Source organism: Protopterus annectens, chromosome 6.part0 (assembly GCF_019279795.1).
Source record: "Protopterus annectens isolate FY-2018-M chromosome 6.part0, PAN1.0, whole genome shotgun sequence".
NCBI lineage: Eukaryota > Metazoa > Chordata > Ceratodontiformes > Protopteridae > Protopterus > Protopterus annectens.
This window is the reverse complement of record NC_056737.1, coordinates 1,246,998,828-1,247,012,273: the sequence shown is the minus strand read 5'-3', so window position 1 is coordinate 1,247,012,273 and position 13,446 is coordinate 1,246,998,828. Positions and strand designations below refer to the sequence as shown.

General features: G+C 51.7%; 2 pseudogenes; both read left to right on the top strand.

Annotated features, from left to right (window-relative positions):
- The first annotated feature begins 7,066 nt into the window (after positions 1–7,066).
- LOC122805046 lies at positions 7,067–7,220 on the top strand (annotated as a pseudogene).
- A 393-nt stretch (positions 7,221–7,613) lies between these two features.
- On the top strand, positions 7,614–12,847 carry LOC122805163 (annotated as a pseudogene).
- Positions 12,848–13,446: the final 599 nt, after the last annotated feature.

Here is a 13,446-nt window from a genome sequence, read left to right as displayed (position 1 = left end):
AAATGCCTGAAACATGTTCAATCTTGCCTTTCTTGTCCATGCTAATGATTAGAGGTGGGTTTTTATTTCCATCTAGATGAATTGCCAAAATACAGGTAACACATGCACTTTCGTAACTAGTGGAGGGAATGTAGATTGACGAGGCACCCCTCTGATCAATTGTTGTTTGAGATCCTTGGCCCATAAACACTGCAGTTTCATCCATAGCAATCATGTTGGAGAGTTGGTATTGAGAAAAGTTGATGCCATCTACAAAGGACTTGAATGCAAGTGCACATTTAATAACTTCAGTATCTTTCAGCATGAACAGTGTTGTCGATCATCTTAGAGACAGTTCATATTGCTGAAGGAATCCATCCAGCCAGTGTTGTGATGCTTTGAATTCTTCTGGGGGTATTTCTAACTGTGGTGCCATTGCAAGGGCAAATGCTTGAATATGAGCCCTGCTCACAACCAAAGCCTTTGCTCTCCTGTTAGCAATCCATTCACAGATGATGTCTTTCAGCTGAGGAAATAATGGTTGCCACCCTGATCCACACTTGCACTTCTTAGCATTTCCCTTGTCTGCATGTTGACTGAGGTTATCGTAGTCTGCTCACCATTTTCAGATCATTCGGAGATCCAACTTCTCTTTACAGAAAGCCATCAGATTCTTTCCCCTGGAGTCCTCCATGATTCCTTTCTTGTACACGATGGAATAGCTTTTTCTTTTTGCACTCATCTTGTCTGGGTGGGTTAATTGAAGACTAAAGAGACAGGAGTGGCAACACAAAATGGTGACAGTTAAGAAGACACAAAAACACCTGTTCATTATCAAGTGTGCACATTTTACGTGCATTGTCTGTACTTTTACCAATCAAAGTACCCTTGCCAGTGTTTATGGGCCAAGGATCTCAACCGTCAAGTGTGAGTGAGGATTAGGGTTACAGTAAGAATAGTGAAGGACTCCCAGGGAAAAAATCTTATGATTTTCTGCAAAGAGAAAAAGTTGGGTGTCCAAATGGTCCAAAAATGGCGAACAGAGTACGATAACTTCAGTCAACAGGTGTCAATAATATTATTATTGTAAAATTCAACATGTCCGTCATGTGTTGCTGATGATCTTAACTGGGGCTTATTTATGGGGTAGGGCTTATATCATGACCACCCTGGAAAACCATGCTAGGCCTTATTTTTTGGTTAGATCTTATTCATGGAGAAATACGGTATGCAACCTGTGAAAAGAGCTCTCCCACCCGGGTAGAAGTGGAAGCCATGAGGTGATCCCTCCCGATGGAAGTCCTTAAGGGAAAGAGAGGCGGAAAATGGCCAGGCTGGGAGAGCTGCCACCCAGGTGAGGGGGTCTGGACCGCAGCCCCTTCAGGATGGAAATCTGGAAGGCAGAAGAGAGGTGGAAAGTGGCCGGGCAGTGAGTACTCCCGCCTGTGTGAGAAGGTCCATTCATGCCCCCCTCTGGTATGGAAGTCCTCAAGGGAGCAGTTGGCAGACAGCTGCGGGGCCCAGAGAGCTCCTCCATGTGTGAGTGGGTTCAGGTGGAGGCCCCCATGATGGAAGTCCTTAAGGGAGTGAGTGGTGGGCATCTGCAGGGCCTGGAGAGCTCCTGTCAGGCACGGTGAAGGCATCTGTCTTTGCCTGGTACCTGATGGCATCCCTGAAAAATCGCAAAGTCCCCGGAGGTGCTCTGGATGGGAGAATAGGGGCACATGGAAGTCTTGATGAGGGTAGATCTGCCCATCTGCCCCTCTGCAGCCAAGGGAAGTTCTGCAAGGCCAGCCGTGATTGGAGGGAAGTCCCCCTGAGAGGGCCCGAGGGCATGGGGACACTGCACAATCTGGCAGCCTTCAGGGGATATGCAGGAGATGGAGACCATGGAGCTCTGGACTAGAAAGGAGGGAGATGTGGAAGTCCCGGTGAGAGTGGGCCTGCCAATCAGTGGCCAAGGGGAGTTCCGCGAGGCCAGCTGGGATTGGACCAAAGTCCCCCGGAAAGGGCACGAGTGACCCAGCACAGTTTGGCAGCCTGCAGGGGACATGGAAGCAGTGAGTCAGGGGCAGTGACCAGGAAGAAGGTCTCTCGGCAGGGTCGACGGGGAGGCCCATATGTGGGTCAGCCCTGATGGAAGTCCTCAAGTGAGCACATGGCAGAGGGCTGTGGGACGTGTAGAGCTCCTGCCTGGATGAGCAGGGTCAGGCAGAGCCCGCCCACAACAGAAGTCCTCAAGGGAGCACTGGGCAGAGAGCTGCAGGGCCCAGAGAAATCCTCCCTGGGTGACCAGGATCAGGCAGAGGCCCCCAACAATGGAAGTCCTTAAGGGCATGAGCAGTGGGCATCTGCGGGGCCTGGAGAGTTCCTGCTAGGTAGGGTGAAGGCCTCTGACTTTGCCCTGTACCTGAAGGCATCCCCAAAATATCACAAAGTCCTTAGAGGTGATCTAGGCAGGAAAGCAGGGGGGACATGGAAGCCCAGATGGGAGTGTACCTGCCCCTCGGTAGCCAAGGGGAGTTCCACAAGGCCAGCCATGATCATGGGAAGCTCCCATGAGAAGTCCTTAAGGCACGGGGACACAGCATAATTTGTCAGCCTTCAAGGGATATGTGGGAGACAGAGACCATGGAGCTGTGGACCAGAAAGGAGGGGGATGTGGAAGTCCCGATGAGAGCAGGCCTAACCCCTCAGTGGCTGAGGGTAGTTCCCCAGAGAGGGTCTGAGGACACACGTGACATGGCATGGCTTGGCAGCCTGCAGGGGACATGGAGGCTGTGGGGTCCCCTGAGGCGAGTCGGTGGCAGTGGCCGGGGAAGGAGATCTCTCGGCAGGGTCAAGGGGAAGGCTGGTATGGGGGTTGGCCCTGATGGAAGTCCTCAATGGAGCCCCTGGTGGAGGGTTGCGGGTTCCAGAGAGCTCCTGCCTGGGTGAGGGATGTCAGGCAGAGGCCCCCATGATGGAAGTCCTTAAGGGATTGAGCGGTGGGCATGTGTGGGGCCTGGAGAGCTCCTGCCAGGCAGGTTGAAGGCATCTGACCTCACCTGTACCCAACGGCATCAATGAAATATTGCAAATTCCCCGGAGGTGCTGTAGATGGTAGAGCAGGGGGAGAACACAGAAGAGATGGCAGTGTACCTGCCCTTCAGTGGCTGAGGGGAGTTCTGCAAGGCTGGCCGCAATCAGGGGAAGCTCCCCTGAGAGGGCCTGAGGGCACAGGGACACTGCACGATTTGACACCCTTCACGGGATATGCGGGAGACGGAGACCATTGAACTCTGGATCAGAAAGGAGAGGAATGTGGAAGTCCCAATGAGAGCAGGCCTACCCCTTGGCAGCCAAGGGGAGTTCCATGAGGCCAGCTGGGATCAGATTGAAGCTCCCTGGAGAGGCTCCAAGGGCATTTATGACATGATATGGCTTGGCAGCCTGCAGGGGACATGGAGGTGGAGGGGGTCCCCCGAGGCGAGTCGGACACAGCTGCCGGGGAAGGATGTCTCTCAACAGGGTTGAATAGGAGGCCCGTAAGGCTCGGCCCTGAAGGAAGTCCTCAAGGGAGCATAGGGTGGATGGCGTCAGGGCCCAGAGAGCTCCTGTCTGGGCAGTCATCTGACCTTGCCCGGTACCCGATGGCATCCCTAAAATATTGCAAAGTCCCCAGAGGTGCTCTAGATCAGAAAGGAGGGGACTCGGAAATTCTCATGAGAGTGGACCTACCCCTCCATAGCCGATGGGATTTCCTTGGGGCCTGTTGCACCCTGCATGTTTGCCCCCCCGATTGTCTGGCGGGCATGCATGTCCAGCATGATTTGGCAGCCTCCAGGAGTTAAGGGACAGTGGGGTGTCCTGTCAGGGTGCTAGTACAGGTACGGGTAAAGCCCCAGTGGAATGTCCTGCAGGTGTCTGTGTGGGGTCGAGTCACCCTCCTGTGGCTCTTTGTTCTGGCTGGTAGTCTGTATGAGAGTAGATCTGCCCCTCTGTGAATGAGGGGAGTTCCGCGGGGCCGGTCGCACCCTGCAGGTTTGCTCCCCCGATCATCTGACAGGCATGCGTGATCTGGCATGATTTGACAGCCTCCAGGAGTTAAGGGCCAACGGGGCGTCCCATCAGAGTCTTGGTCCCATCCCCAGGTGATGTCCTGCCAGGTGTCCATGTGGGATAGAGGTGCTTTTACCCACTGTCCATCAATCGATCTGGCCGACTGACTCCCAATTGCGGAGCACCCCTGCGGAGTGGCTCTGTGGGTCACGGCTTGTGGGTATAGCTTCTCCACCCCGCGAGTGAGGCGTGGGTGGGGGTGTGGAGCATTTCATGCCTCTCAGGGTGGAAGTCAACGAGAGACAGATGAGCCTGGGCTGAGGTGAAGGAGTCCTGTGACACGGTCACTGTTCCCCGGCATCCATGAGCGGCCAAAGAGTTGGGGGGGTTCTCTCCCTCTTCTCTCTGGCTCTGAGTACTGGCGCACATCATGCTGGCCCATGGTTCTCCGCGGGGAGAATGACCCCTCCTGTTGGTGGAGGTGCAGGCTCCAGCACCTCCTTGCTGCCTGCCCATTGAGGTTCTCCTATTTGGTTGATCCTTGCAGTAGCATACGCTTGTCTCAAAGATTACGCCATGCAAGTCTCAGTGCACACGGACCCTACAGTGAAACTGCAAATGGCTCATTAAATCAGTTATGGTTCATTTGAGCACTCCACCGTTACTTGGATAACTGTGGTAATTCTAGAGCTAATACATGTTGATGAGTGCTGACTTCCAGGGATGCGTGGATTTATCAGACCAAAACCAAATCCGGGTCTCAGCCCAGGGGCTTTGGTGACTCTAGATAAACTCGGGCCGATCGTGTACCCTTGTGGTGGCAAAGCGACATTTGAATGTCTGCCCTATCAACTTTCCATTGTACTATCTGTGCCTACCATGGTGACCATGGGTAACGGGGAATCAGGGTTTGATTCCAGAGAGGGAGCTTGAGAAATGGCTACCACATCTGGAGCCTGAGAAATGGCTACCACATCCAAAGAAGGCAGCAGACACGCAAATTACCCCACTCCCGACTAGGGGAGGTAGTGACAAAAAATAACAATACAGGACTCTTTTGAGGCCCTGTAATTGGAATGAGTACACTTTAAATCCTTTAACTAGGATCTATTGGAGGGCAAGTCTAGTGCCAGCAGCCGCAGTAATTCCAGCTTCAATAGTGCATATTAAAGTTGCTGAAGTTAAAAAGCTCGTAGTTGGATCTTGGGACTGGGCTGGCAGTCCACTGGGAGGTGAGCTACTGCCTGTCCCAGCCTCTGCCTCTCAGCACTCCCTGGATGGTCTTAAATGAGTGTCTTGGGGGTCTGAAGCATTTACTTTGAAAAAATTAGAGTGTTGAAAGCAGGCAGGTCACCTGAATACTTCAACTAGGAGTAATGGAATAGGACTCCAGTTCTATTTTGTTGGTTTTCAGAACTGGGGCCACAATTATGAGGGACGGTTGGGGCATTTGTATTGTGCTGCTAGAGGTGAAATTATTGGACCAGTGCAACACAAAGAAAGCGAAAGCATTTGCCAAGAATATTTTCATTAATCAAGAATGAAAGTCGGAGGTTCGAAGATGATCAGGTACTGTCATAGTTCCGACCATAAATGATGCCGACTAGCAATCCGGCAGTGTTATTCCCATGACCCACCGGGGAGCTTCCTGGAAACCAAAGTCTTTGGGTTCTGGGGGGAGTACGGTTGTAAAGCTGAAACTTAAAGGAATTGATGGAAGGGCACCACCAGGAGTGGAGCTTATGGCTTAATTTGACTCAACAAGGGAAACCTCATCCAGCTCGGACACGGAAAGGATTGACAGATTGATAGCTCTTTCTCAATTCTGTGGGTGGTGGTGTATGCCCTTTCTTAGTTGGTTGAGCGATTTGTCTGGTTAATTCTGATAATGAATGAGACTCTGCCATACTAACTAGTTATGCAACTCCGTCCAGTCGTCTCCAACTTCTTAGAGGGACAAGTGGCTTTCAGCCACACAGGATTGAGCAATAACAGATCTGTGATGCTCTTAGATGTCCGGGGCTGCACGAGTGCTACACTGAATGGATCAGCACGTGTCTATCCTTGGCCGACAGGTCCGGGTAATATGCTGAACCCCATTCGTGATAGGGACTGGAGATTGCAATTATTCCCCATGAATGAGGAATTCCCAGAAAGTGTGGGTCATAAGCTTGCATTGATTAAATTCTTGCCCTTTGTACACACCGCCTATTACTACTACCGATTGGATGGTTTAGTGAGGTCCTCGGATCGGCACCACTGGAGTTGGTTACGGCCTCGTCGGTGAGCAGAGAAGATGATCAAACTTGACAATCTAGGGGAAGTAAAAGTAAAAGTCATAACAAGGATTCTGTAGGTTAACCTGTGGAAGGATCATTAACGCTGAGGGTCCCGGGATGGCACCATCCCTGGGTACCAGGCCCTCTCCTCACTCTGCTGAACTGATCCTCTCTGTCTCTCTCTCTCTCTCTCTCTCTGACTCCTATCTCTCCATGCACCCTTGCAGAGGCTGGCGGGACTGAGCCTAAAGGCCCTGAAGGGGTGGGAGGGAGGGAAGAAGATGGGAGGGAGTGAGAGGAGGGGTGGTGTCCATCCCTCCTCGCCTCCCACCGGTGGGAGGGAAGGGGTCCCATTTGTGCTGCAGGAGGTGCAGGCGCTCCTCTGCTGCCCTGAGGGGATGGTGGCGGAGGGTGCATCTGGCCCAGTGGTGCAGTCCGCTGCGCACCCCGGAGGTGACAGGCTCCCCATGTGGGAAGGGGAGGGAGAGGGTGTCATCCCGCCAAGGGGACAATGGCCCAACCCCTCCGGTCACACGGGGTTACCCTAGTGGGGCACACCCTGGTGTCCTCTCCCCTTGAAGGTGGTCATGGGTACCTGTGGAGGATGCCCTGCTCCCCGTGGGACATCAGTTTGAAGACCCAGAGTGTGGCATTATGGCTGGTGTCAGGGCTAGTAACACCAGTCCTGGTGCCCACGACAGTGCCCATGAAATCTTGCATGCTCATCTCGAGGTGTGATTCCACATGGGCTACAGTGCCCCCAGTACGACTCTGAGTGGTGGATCACTCAGCTTATGTGTCAATGAAGAACTCAGCTAGGTGCAAGAACTAATGTGAATTGTAGGTCACACTGATCATCGACACTTCAAAAGCACTTTGCGGCCCCGGGTTACTCCTGGGGCTATGCCTGGCTGAGGGTTACCGTGCCTTCCACTGCCCCCAAGGATGTCCGACCCCCATTGAGGGCATGCCAGGGTAGTCAAGGGAGCTTGCGATGGGTCACCATCCCCCCAGGGTGAGATGCCGATGGAGGAGAGGAAGTCCTTGCTGCCCCAAGCCAGGAAGCCCACCCGCACGCTGCTGCAGATGGGAGGGTATAGGTGCACATCTGTCCCACCCCCTAGAGGCTGTCAGTGGTACTGCTACTTGACTGCCCTCCCAGGGTGAGACACAATGCTCAGCCACCTGGTTCCCACATGCCGGGGTCGTGTTGGCCATCCTCCACTACCCTGAGTCCGGCAGTGGGGGAGTGGGTGCGAGGGCCGGGGGAGGACTGGTGCCAGCCCCCCATCATCTGCGACCATGCTCGGAATGCAACCTCAGATCAGACGTGGCGACCCATCGAATTTAAGTATATTACTTAGCGGAGGAAAAGAAATTAACCAGGATTCCCTCAGTAACAGCGAGTGAAGAGGGAAGAGGCCAGGGGCAAATCCCTGCTCAGGCAATGGGCGCAGGGAATTGTGGCATACGGAAGTCCATCTCCCCGGTGCCACCCAGGAGGCCCATGTCCTTGTGATTGAGGCTCAGTCCACGGATGGTGTGAGGCCAGTGTCAGCCCCCGGGACATCGAGCTCAGGTCTTCCCGGAGTCAGGTTGTTTGTGAATGCAGCCCAAAGTGGGTGGTAAACTCCATCTAAAGCTAAACACCAGCACAAGACTGATAGCAGACAAGTACCATAAGGGAAAGTCAAAAAGAACTTTGAAGAAAGAGTTCAAGAGGGTGTGAAACCATTCAGAGGTAAACAGGTGAGGTTCACATGGAGGATTCAATTCAGCGGCCATGCCAGCCCCCCGGGTGAGGCAGATTCCCCTCTCCCTCTGGGGGATGGGAGACCATCCTTGGGTGCACCTTCTGCCATCGGGCGCACTTCCTCTGTGGCGGTGTGCCGCGACTGGCTCCAGGTCAGCCGGGCAGAACGCATGGAAGGTGGCTCCCCTTCCTGCAGGGGAGTGTTACAGCCCATGGAATCAGCCTCACTGTGCCCCGGAGTTGTGAGAAACAACCGCCGCCGCACCCTCCCTTGCCCTTGCAGTGGGGGTCAGAGCCCCTGGCTCCAGGTGGAACTGATGAATGGGCCGGACTGTCCTCAGTGTGACCTGACTGCATTCCACTCCCGGGCTGGTGGACTCACCTCAGGTACCCGGGGTCCGCGATGCTGTCCATAACCCACCTGTCCAGTCTTGAAAAATGGACCAAGGAGTCTAACAGGTGCGTGAGTCCACGGGTGGGCAGGAGACCCCACAGCACAATGATAGTGAGAGCCAGTGAGCACCAGCTGACATAGGATCCACCCGCACCGCCGACCTGTCTCATCCGTCCTGTCAGCGAGATGGAGCGTGAGCGTACTTGGTGGGACCCGAAAGCTGGTGAACTGTGTCTGGGCAGGGCAAAGCCAGAGGAAACTCTGATGGAAGTCCATAGAGGTCCTGAAGTGCAAATCAGTCATCTGACCTGGATATAGGGGTGAAAGACTAATCGAACCATCTAGTAGCTGGTTCCCTCCGAAGTTTCCCTCAGGATAGTTGGCACTCAGCAGATGTAGTTTTATCTGGTAAAGCGAATGATCAGAGGTCTTAGGGCTGAAACAATCTCAACCTATTCTCAAACTTTAAATGGGTAAGAAGCCCGACTCACTGGCTTGGAGTAGGGTGTGGAATGCGAGTGCCCAGTGGGCCACTTTTGGTAATCAGAACTGGTGCTACACGATGAACTTAATGCTGGGTTAAGGCATCCAATGCCAATGCTCATCAGACCCCAGAAAAGGTGTTGGTTGATATAGACAGCAGGATGGTGGTGATGGAAGTCAGAATCTGCTAAGGAGTGCGTAACAACTCATTTGCCAAATCAACTAGGCCTGAAAATGGATGGAGCGGCAGTGTTGGGCCCATACCCGGCCATCGCTGGCACTGGGAGCCAAGGGGGCTATGCCACGATGAGTAGGATGGCTGCCACTGTGGCACTGAAGCCCAGGACGAGGGTCTGGGTGGAGCCGCTGTGGGTGCAGATCTTGGTGGTAGTAGCAAATATTGAAAGGAGAGCTTTCAAGGCTGAAGTGGAGAGGGTCCCATGTGAACAGTAGTTGAACATGGGTCAGTCGGTCCTGAGAGATAGGCGATCACTGTTCCAAAGGGATGGGCGATGGCCTCCATATTATTTTTAAAGTGATGATATATTATTAATTAATCAAAAATGAGCCATGATATATTTATCATACCCTGAATTACTACATGGAGAGGCTAATGGAGCCTTGATTTAGTGTCAACAATCACTGAAGCCAACTCAGTTGTCTAGTGCCATACAAGCTGTATGAGAATGTCATCACCAAAGTTTTATCATAAGTGCCAGGTGTCAGTAGAGAACTATGCTTTTCTGATCAGATGTGAACATGACAACTGCTATGCAAAAAACCTGTGGCACTAAGGTAGGTGAGTGTTATTTTAATATTTTTTTTGTCTGACTTAATGGCTTCTCTACCGTCACCTGTTTGGCCCTTTCATTCCTCCTCAGAGTCTAAGGCTACCACCACGGGATATCTTCCCAAGCTTTTATTCATTACTGCTGTTGGATTTGTGTTTGACTCTGGACATAAGGAGAGCTATGGCAGCATCAGATCTTATTAGTGTCAGACCAACACAAAATCATGTGATGAATGAGAAAACTGCAGAATAAATGACCATGTTTATAGGCCTGCCTCCAACATATCATTATATTATAAATTTCACGTCATAGTATGTAGTGTTTTTTGCAGTTGCTAATGAACTAATTGCTATGGAATTAAACAAAAGCATCCATCTGTCTATCCATCCCCTTCCCCTTTTCCTATTTTTACACTTGGGATCAGGGTGTCACTTCAACAGTTACAATCATCTCGAGCCAAGGTTTACACCACTGGGTGGCTAGCCCTGCCACAGTTAAATTATGTTATGGAATAAAACAAAAGCATATCTTCGCTAAACTATTTTAAAATATCATAGACTAGCTACATCAAGGCTGGCTGAACAAAATTATTAGCCAAAAATATAGCTTATGACATAAGGACCAAATCTGTTTTTCTCTTACAGATAAAGCACACTAATTATGCTGCACACAAGAAATTTGCTGTTCCTTTCTTAGTGAAATCCATCCTTAGGTCACTCCATATGGAGGGGGTGGAAAAAGTCCCTTTTTCTTATAACTTTGCCCTTTGGATTAATAGTATTTGACCTGTTAGCACGCCACTGGATATCCCATTTTAACATTTATTAGAACAATGTAGGTAAGGCAAGTTGGCAAACCAGATCCGTAAATTCAGGATAAGGATTGGCTCTAAGGGCTAGGTCGGTCGGGCTCGGGTGTAAAGTGGGACTGGGCATGTGCCGTGGCTGGATGAGGTGTCGCACCCTTGCCATGCTCCCCTCTCCCGGGAGGGCCGGGGGGTGGCAGGGGCCGTGACTCTGGACATGTACCGGCCCCTTCCTGTGTATTGCCCCGGCTGTGGCAGGCGCTGGTCTCGACCAGCATCCTGCATCGTCCGGCAGCTAGCAGCTGACTTATTACTCATACAGACTGGGGGAATCTGACTGTTTAATTAAAACAAAGCATTGAGAAGCCCTGAGATGGGTGTTGATGCACTGTGATTTCCCCCCAGTGCTCTGAATGTCAAAGTGAAGAAGTTCAATGAAGTGCGGGTAAATGGCGGGAGTATCCATGACTCTCTTAAGGTAGCCAAATGCCTTGTCATCTAATTAGATTGAAAGTGTGATAAGAGACTTAGGGACACAGGTGGACAGTGGTCTCACCTTCAATAACCACATCGCCACAACAGTCAGGAAATCCTTCTATGTGGCACACCTCAACACTGAGGGCTTTTCATCCAGAAAAAAGGAGATAATTGTCCCACTCTACTCATCCCTCATTAGACCTATTATAGAATACAATGCCCCATTATGTATGTACCTCTCAAGACGTCTGCAACAACTGGAAAGGCCGCAGAAATACCTCACTAAAAGAATCACAGGCCTAAAGCAGATGGCCTATGCTGACCATCTAAAAAAAACTCCACCTATACTCTGTAACATATCGTCTACTCAGAGGCAATGTCTGCTTAACATACAAGGCCATGTCAAACCTAGAGCTGTTGGACATGCTACACTTAAAGAAATCCCAATCCCTCAGAGCCACACACTCCAGGGATCTAAACCTTGTCATCACAATGAACAAAACATGCTGGAGGGATAGGTTCCTGACCCAGAGACTCCCCAGACTCTGGAATAGACTGCCCATACATGTCAAGCAGAGTGCCTCTTTGTCGCTCTTCAAGAGGAACCTTGATGATTGGATGGGAGATAGGAAATTCACCCTGGGAATCACATCAGTCAGCCTGCTAGACAGGCATCCAGGGAAGTAAATACTGTGGGAAGAAATAGCCAGGGAATTGTTATGGGTAGGCTTGTATAGGCCCCAGGGCCAATAGCCTAGTACCAACCTATGAACCTATGAACCCGTGAACCTAGTGACGCTCATGAATGGATGAATGAGATTCCCACTGTCCCTACCTACTATCTAGTGAAACCACAACCAAGGAACGGGCTTGACAGAATCATCAGGGAAGGAAGACCCTGTTGAGCTTGACTCTAGTCTGGCACTGTGAAGAGACATGAGAGGTGTAGAATAAGTGGGAGGCCTCAGCTGATGGTGAAATACCACTACTCTTATCATTTTTTCACTTACCCTGTCAGATGGTGGGTGAGCTCCACTGGGGCTCTCGCTTCTGGCTCCAAGCACCTGGGCATCTTGGAGCGACCCGCGCTGGGGCAGTGTCAGGTGGGGAGTTTGACTGGGGCAGTACACCTGTCAAAGAGTAACACAGGTGTCCTTAGGTGAGCTCAGGGAGGACAGAAATCTCCCTTGGAGCAGAAGTGCAAAAGCTTGCTTGATCTTAATTTTCAGTATGAATACAGACCATGAAAGCGGTGCCTCACAATCCTTCTGGCTTTTTGGGATTTAAGCAGGAGGTGTTAGAAAAGTCACCACAGGGATAATTGGCTTGTTGTGGCCAAGCATTCATAGTGACATCGCTTTCTGATCCTTTGATGTCTGCTCTTCCTATCATTGTGAAGCAGAATTCACCAAGCGTTGGCTTGTTCACCCACTAATAGGAAATGTGAGCTGGGTTTAGACCATCGTGATAACAGTTAGTGTTACCCTACTGATGATGTGTTGTTGCGATAGCAATCCTGCTCATACAAGAGGAAATGCAGGTTCAAACATTTGGTGTATGTGCTTGGCTGAGGAGCCAATGGTGGGATTATGACTAAATGCCTCTAGGTAAGAATCCCACCTAAACATAACAATACTGCAGTGCCGCAGATCTCCGGTTGGCCATCACTGGGTCAGAGCATGGATGGAAGGGGGCTGCTTCTCTCCAGCAGTGCACCACACATTTGTGGGGAACCGTGTGCTAAATCATTCGTAGACAACCTGATTCTAGGTCAGGGTTTCATATGTAGCAGAGCAGCAAAAAGCTGCAATCTATTGAAAGTCAGCCCTTGAGCCAAGCTTTTGTCACAGGTGGGGGGACGGGCTCTGCACCCTTACGGGTAGGGGGGACCCATTCTTGACTCGCACACCCTGTGTGCCACCCTGCCTCCTCCCCTCCGTCCAGATTGTCGGTGAGATTTTGCTCATCGGAGGTGGGCATGGGGTCTGGCCGGGTAAGAGAAGGAGTGCGGGCTGGGTACGCCCCAGCTGTGAGGCCTCCCATGTGGCAGGAGGTCCCTGGTTGCACCCATCACTCCTCCTCTCCGGTGTCTCCATCCAGATAGCCGGAACTTATGCTGGAGCAGAGTGGGCTGAGGATTGCATACTCGGGTTTAAGGGTCATCCCCAGAGGGGTGACCCAGTGGTGGTTGCGTGGTTCCCGGGAGAGGTCCATTTGGGGAAGTCAGATCCAGGATCCCATTCTCCTGGAACCTGTGGGCAGGAGATACGGCTGCTGTGGTGTCTCACACCTAGGTTCTGCCAGGAGAGTCAGCCAACAATGTGGGCATGCTGAAGGCTGCCCTTGGGATCCAGGTCTGCGATCCCATCCTCCCAACCCCCAGGGGTGCAGAGATATGGCTGCCATGGCATCTCACACCCAGGACCATCTGCAGGCACCTGGAT